This window comes from Egretta garzetta, unplaced genomic scaffold (assembly GCF_000687185.1).
Source record: "Egretta garzetta isolate BGI_Z169 unplaced genomic scaffold, ASM68718v1 scaffold6, whole genome shotgun sequence".
Taxonomy (NCBI): domain Eukaryota; kingdom Metazoa; phylum Chordata; class Aves; order Pelecaniformes; family Ardeidae; genus Egretta; species Egretta garzetta.
Genome location: NW_009260080.1, coordinates 1,695,321 through 1,702,907, shown reverse-complemented (window position 1 = coordinate 1,702,907; position 7,587 = coordinate 1,695,321).

Below are 7,587 nucleotides of genomic sequence, written 5' to 3'. Positions count from 1 at the left end.
CAGAGCCTGACAACCCTTTCGGTGAAGAAGTTTTTCCTAATGTCTAACCTAAACCTGCCCTGGAGCAGCTTCAAACCATTCCCCCTCGTCCTATCATCTGTTATCAGGGAGAATGTCAGACCTTTTTTGTTACAAGAAAGTCTGAATTTTCTGAAGCTAGTTCCTTCTCTTATCCTGAATTTGTAAATGACTCATTTGATTTCAGTGGTTTTATGTGAGATAGGCTCCAGCAAAGAGCAAAAAACCATGCAGAAGATGCCAGTGTGATTTACAACTTTGTGTGTGTAATATTCTTCCATACAGTATTCCTGGATTATGGACTGTCCAGAGAGGTTTATAAGACAGAGCTCCATGAGACTAAAACAAAAAGAAAGCTTAGGGGAGATATCACCTTCTATTTTCAACCTTCCAAGACAAGATCAGCTGCTTCAGACAGCCTCTGGATACTTGAAAATGTTAGACTGGCCATTCTGCTGACATGAGAGAAAACATTGGTTTTTCTGATTAGTTTAATGGAGAAGAAAGTAAGTTACATGGGAACTACCAAAGATATTCCATAATTAAAAAACAGCATCAGACTACATTAAAAAGTGTTTTCAGGAAGAGAATTAAGAAAATATATGGAAATGCAACTGTTGGACTCCACATGAAAACCAAGAAACGCATTTAAAGAAGACAAAAGGCCTTCTCCAGTCTGGAAAGAGACCAGAATTCAGGCAGACCATAAGGGAACACACACATTCGAGGCAGTAGAGTTACCAAGAAGTCATAGTTGTCATATGACCAGTCATAGCATGCAAACCAAAGGAGTAGAGAGAGTTGAGGAATGATGAGGTATCATAGAAACCAAAAGTCTGAATAAAACCAAAACTCAAAATAGAGACCAAGTTGTCAAGGAGCAACTAATAAAGACCATACCCTAAGCAAAGAAAATCTTTGTACTAATTCCCTCAATAATTTCTTCAGTTTTTTTAAAAAAAAAAAAAAAAAAAAAAAATAGGAGAAAGGCTCAAGGACCTTAGAGTTTCAGAACAGTGGACGAATAGTTCAGTCACAACATTCTCCAAACCTAATGCCAAATATTCTTTTTTTTTTTCCTAATAAGAGTATGCAATACCAGTATGCATCCCCTCGAAGAAAAACAAAACTAAATCAGTCAAATCCCTTAAAAACCCAAATGGACCAAAAGAAAAGGTTTACATTGCTGCTTTTCCAGAGTTAGCTTGCTGAATGATGCTAAAGCCAAAAAGAAATTGACGGTTCATCCAAAACTGTAAAGTAGGTCAGTGCAGACTCAAGAGCATAAGGTTCCTAGCATGTCCTTTAACCATTAGACATTAATTCTTCAACAAAGCTGTCACTATGCAATTAGCCAGAATAGTCTTACTTGCTACTTTTTATTAAAAATTGGTTTCAAACATCTTCCTGCAACTCTCCCCCTTCATTTTACCCAAGCAGAATATGCGTCTATCATATAAACTACTATCAGACCAGACAGAGAAACAGAAAATTGTATTCTATGGGTAAAGAACTCAAGTCAGATACATTACAAATTTAGAAAACAGCCAGGCATGATTGATTGACTGGTTATTCATCTCAAACCCCTAGGAAATGCAATATCGCTTTATCAGCATGCTCTCATTTCAGGAGTGCTATGGCTCTTGGTTTAAGTGAGCTATTTTTCCTCGAGAGTTCTTATTTTTTTTAAGCAGAATTTTCTCATACTGAAGCAGAGCCCCAGCAGAAATTAACTTGCAGGACTCCATGGCTCTATTGTGCTTCTCAGCGTTTCCCAGAGGGCTGTTTACATAGTTTCTACTTAGATTTCCATATCATTTTTAGGTGCTTAGGACAACTATTTACCTCTATGTATCACTGAAGAGTCCAGGTATCTGACCGGACTTGTGGATTTCATTAGGTGGAGAAGCACCTGAGAAGTAGTTGGTTCAGCACGTCAGTCTCACCTCACCCTTCCAGGACTAGACACCCAACTGGCAGAACGCAAAGCACAAGCTCATAAGGAGCAAAAAGCCTATAGGAGAGAGGGTGTTTTTCCAAGGCTTTTCTTCACTTGTCCACCCCATTCAGCACTGCATCAGCTTAATGCCTGCCCTGATTTTTGAAGTTTTCTAAGATTCTGAAGCATCTTTCTTTGCACATGTAGTGTTATGTACTTGTGACGGTTTGACACTCAGTATAAGCCACACCACATCATGAAAGGTCCTTAAAGGGACTGCTGAAATATAAAGGTAGATTGAAACTTGTCAGTACACCAGTTGAGATACACAAGATATCTTCTGCCAATTGACAGATGATGAGCACAAACATTTTTTTTTGTGTTTGTGAATGAAAAGCTACGAGGGAGAGGGAGGAAAATCTGTCTGTTAAAGAAAATTAGACCAGAAATAGAATGTAAATTTCAAAAGATGGAAAACTGCTTAATAAACTTGTTTTATACATCATTAAAATAAACTCTAGCTGTGGCTTTCTAGAACCACCTTGTTAACAAACTCATAGCAAGGAAGGACACAGCACTGTCACAATTTCTGAGACTCATGTCCTAGTTTGTCCTATACCTACTTCTGTGAGGGGTGGGTGGGAGAGGGTCTGGAAGAGGGTTCTTGCCATCTTTGCAGCTGAGTCCCCTCAGAGCAGCTTCACACCACCCTGGAGCCAGCAGAGCCAAGTGACCCCATTGCAGAGCCAGGGAAACACATTGCCCCTCATGGTTAATAAACTCATACCTCATCTGAGAGAATTCCTTCCTGGCTTGGGAACAACAGTTACAACATCTCCCAGACCAGCAGTTCCCAGAAGCATTTTCACTTGTTAGTGGAAAAACAAGAAATTCATAGGAGTGGGTAGGAGAGCAAACCTGACAAATTTTAACTGCGTTTCACTATTGCTGTCAGACTGAAAGGGTGTATGTTATTGTTGGAAAAGGACCAGAAAGCTTAAGATAATAAGATACGAGCCATCCATCAATAGCAAATATGGAATAACCCATCCACGAGAGACGTGATCAGTATAATTTGATCTGTTGTCTGACTGATATGGAAATATTTCCCCAGATACATTTAATAATGTAGATATTTTTGCTCTCTGTAAAAACATGCAATGCTTTCTACAGTCCCGCTCACAATCCACCATTGGCTGCAGCAATGACTTCCTCAAGGAAATCATGAGCTGTGTGAAAAAGTATTTCTGTTAACTGCTTGTGAATGCCATTGGGTAACCTTTGCTTATACTTTGAAAAAAACCCAGATGAGTAAAAGGTCAAGCTCTGCCTTTTTACACTTACTTTGTATACATTATAGTGCTTCCTCATCCATTTCCTCTGACAGATTTTTAAAGTTCTCTCTTGACAGGCAAATCGGTATTTTCATACAATCTCAACAAAATTAGATTCACATGACAGCCTTCTTAATGCTGACTAACAAGCATGCTAACCATGCTAATGCATTTCAGGCAAGTGCATGTGAATATTTTGTAGTCCAGAAGCATTAAGATAGGGCCAGAGATAGCACTATTTGCTATGTCCTGGGCCCATTTTCTTTTTCACAGTCTATAAACACCGTGCCTGTCAAACCCTGGCAGTGTGGTAGCGTGGTATCAGGATTTCTCTACAATGAGCAATTGAATGTCATTTGAAAGTGATGTATTTTAATTAGCATGATGCTAGACACAACTGGCCATCTTAAAATTGCACAAAGTATTTGTGACCAAATTGTATTTGCTCAATGTTCAAGGAAAAAAAAAAAAAGTTTTGCAGAAACATTGCACTCTACCTGAAATTAACATTTTGCTAGATTTTTTTTTTTAGTTATGAATTTGTCACAAATACTCAGTGACATTCCTCTGTCATTAATTTTTTTTTTCTTTTCAAAAACATACTAGCTGATTCTGCTTGTCCTTAGAGTTAATGTAACTATGTCTACACACAGTGCTATAAACTGTTTATAAACGTGGAAAGGGAGCCAATGGGAGCATTTACCATTTAGGTCACTGCTGCAGAGTTAAGCCAATGCTATGAACTTTTGAAATTCCCAGCCTCAGAGTGGTACAGGGCATGTTTTAATGAGCATCCACAGTAATAACAGAATCTGATCTATGCAAACAAATAATGCTTAATAAAACAATTACATCATGCATGAGAAACAGCTGTGGCAGCAAATATGCTGTGGTTACTTGTGCAATAAAGAAGGTTTAAGAAAAAAGAATTTGGTACAAAATGTTCAGTAGGTCTCAATTATTTCTTCCTTTTTCTATAGCATAACTTGAATACTGTGAACCTAAAATCATTTCGCAATAGCATCTGGTACATTTCTGTTTGTGGATGATATTTAAAAAAAGAAGTTAATCTGTACTGTACCAGAGTAATACAGTACTGAGTGTTCTTTTTCTGTGTGTGCATAGATACATATATGAACAGTGGATGCTAAGGTTATGAATACTTTCAGTTGATCTGTTTTCTTTCAGTAAAATCGTGAGCTAAACATATGGACACATAAAAACACTATGAAAAGAAAAATTGCACAGCAGTGCAGCGTATTCCAACATTCATTGAAGGCAACAAAGGGGCTGTTTGGAACCACTTTATCCCAAGGTAGAGCAGGCTGCACAGCAGACCCAGCACTCGGATTCACAGGGCAGCCAGGACCACACACTGTGAGGATCCCCACTAAAGTCAGGGCTTGGCTTCCAACTCCACAGCACTACCTGTAAATACTTTCAGCAGTGAGTGCCAGCAGGTCATCTAAACCCCTGGGACAGAGAAAATATTGCAGTTTGGAAGAGCTAGGGCAGGCTTTAAACATACACCGTGTGGAACAAAGTACACAACTGATGCCCAGGAAGCCATGGAGTAGCCACACAGCCCCAGGAGTGTTTTTATTTTGGTGGCACGTTAATATGGGGTGAGAAGTACCTTGGTATCTCAGATTTTGAGTTGTGGAGACTTTGAACTTCTGGGAGAATAAATCAATCTTAATTAAAAAGAAAAGGGACATTTCATCAAATTAAATATCACATTCTTCCGCCAGTAAGTGGAGTAAAACAACTGCAAACCTTTTCAGATGGAGGAGAGAAATAGGGTATGAGCATCCAACCTATTTCAGCTATCTTCTCAACAGTACTGATAACATTATATTGACTAGATTTCTAAGATGACTACCTCAGATGAATATTACCCTCTATGTCTTTACCTCTTGACAAGCAGAGTTGCCATTTGTTTACAGCTGTGATCTAAGTCATACAACAACATACCACATGCTGTCAGGGACACATTAAAGGACTATTAAAGAAAAAGTTAAAAAAAAATGTTTTAAAGAAAGTAATTTCCTGCTCAAATATATATAGCATTTGACTTGGCGAGGAGTTTTCTTTCAAAATGGTTTTTAAAGGAAAATACAGTTTCCATAAAAATGTATTGATACTCCAAGGGAAGGAAAACAGTCTCAGTTCAGATGAAACAAGCATTTTGATTTGTTGAACTGACCAACATGTTATATGTTTGACTATGGACTCTGCTCATTTCTGGTGACAAGATGCTCTATGGAAGCTGCTGTTTGGATGCCCCGTGCCTGTGGTCTCTCCTGCAGACTGACCCTGGCTGACCTGTGTTTGTATGGCATACCATGCAATTGTTGTCCTGGAGCCCCATCAGGAGACAGTAAGATTTCCTTCGATTTTGTTTTCACCTAGATTTGCCCACTCTTATTTTTCTGTGCCCCAGACTAGGAAAGCTCTCCTCCTGATTGCATAATTTTTTTTACACAATGATGAACAAAGACATCTTTTTTTTTTACTTCCCACTTCCTATAAATAAGAACTAATGTTCCTTCTTCTTAGTGTGCATTAGTTTACCTTTGCTTTTGCTGTCCTATATTTCTCTCTGTAATCCTAATTTGAACTTGTTGCTTCTCCAAACAGCTAATCGACCAAGTAACAAGGGAGAGCAGAGATGGTATAGCTGGTCTCACAGACATTGATAAGCTTCTGCTGTATATTCAAGTTCTCCTGTGTTCACAGCAAAGGACTTCCAGCCCCAATAACTCATTGTGGTTCCTAAGGACTGAGACGTCTTATGCATGAGCCTAGAAACTGGTTTCAGCATCAAGAATTTTTAGTATGACATCTTTTGAACACCCTCCATACCCTGCCATTCATTAATTCCTTCTCCTGGATGAGTGGGAAGCAGAATGAAGTCCTGGATCTCACGTAACATAAGGCATGCAGTCATTCCTTTTGACGTGGTGTTTTTTTTTTTTTCCTCCAGTGGAGAAACAAAACATTCATCGCCTTCTCACACTGTGGCAGCAATATGGGGCAATACGCATGGCTCATTCCTTCCTCCTCTAGACAAGCTGTACCTTGCTTGGCAACACAAAGGCAAAGGGAAGTCTGTTCTTGAATTAAGAAATTAGAAATGTGGTAATTTAATCAGGCCTCTCATTCAGGAAGAATGTTTCAACAATGAAAGCAATCCTGGAAATGAAAGTTTTAAAGATATTTCACAGAGCAACTACCAGTGAATGCTAGGGTCTCAGAAAACTGCTGTTGCATTCAGTTAAGGGCTGCCATTTGTCATTTTTTCCTCCCACTCATACAGTCAGCAGTAGTACTCTATAACTACATCACTATAGTACTGATGTATGTAAAGCATGAAAAAAAAAATAGATCATAGAGAAGAGGAAGCTTGCCTTGAAATCATTTGGTAAATGAGGTACCAAGGTAGAACAAAAAAAATTCATGATTTTTTTGAACTGTGCTTTGAATAGTATAAATGCACTTAATTAAGCAGTTTATCCTCAACTGTCCTCCAAATTTCCTTTGTACATCACACAACTTCTATGCCTCAATTCCTCAACACATAGTGAGAGGAAACAAAAAAATATCATTACATCATAGGGTGCAGTTTATCAGTGCTTAAATGAGAGGACAGAAGCTGTATTAAAAGTGAGCATTAGTATTTACTGGATTATGCAGCCCCGTATGGAATAACATCTTTCTATCCGCTTGAAAAGGTAAATTAGGATTAACAAAGACTTTGGTTTAAATTCTGTGCAATGCTTAAGGTTTCTGGTCTAAATGACTTCATCAAGGCCAATACCTAGGATTGAGCCAAGAAGAAAAGTTATTCCCTTCCTGCCCATAGCTCTCTATCAGCTTATGTTTTCCATGGTTAATGAAAACTTCTCATGGCACACAAGGCAAAAGAGAATATATTCTAGCTCCTTGAGGGATAACATTTCTAAGACTTTTTGTGGAGAAAATTGGGCAAAAATGTCACTCTTCTTGGGAACAGAAAAATCTACTGTGGTTCTCCAACTTTGCTTATAAAAGGCTCATGAGTCCCATACATTTTCTTTTAGTCTAGTATTGGGAATCACTAGTTTAACCAAAGCAATGTCTGACTAGAGAGCAGTTTAGTACCTGCTGCTGTAAAGCATCATATTACTAAAGCTAATTAGAAAATAATTTTGTTTCAGAGAAAAATAAGTGGGCTTTTTTTCTCCCCTAATTTTACTTTAAAGCTTTTAAAAAATAAACCCCCTTCCCTTTTAAATGTCTCTTTCAAAGAGTCCT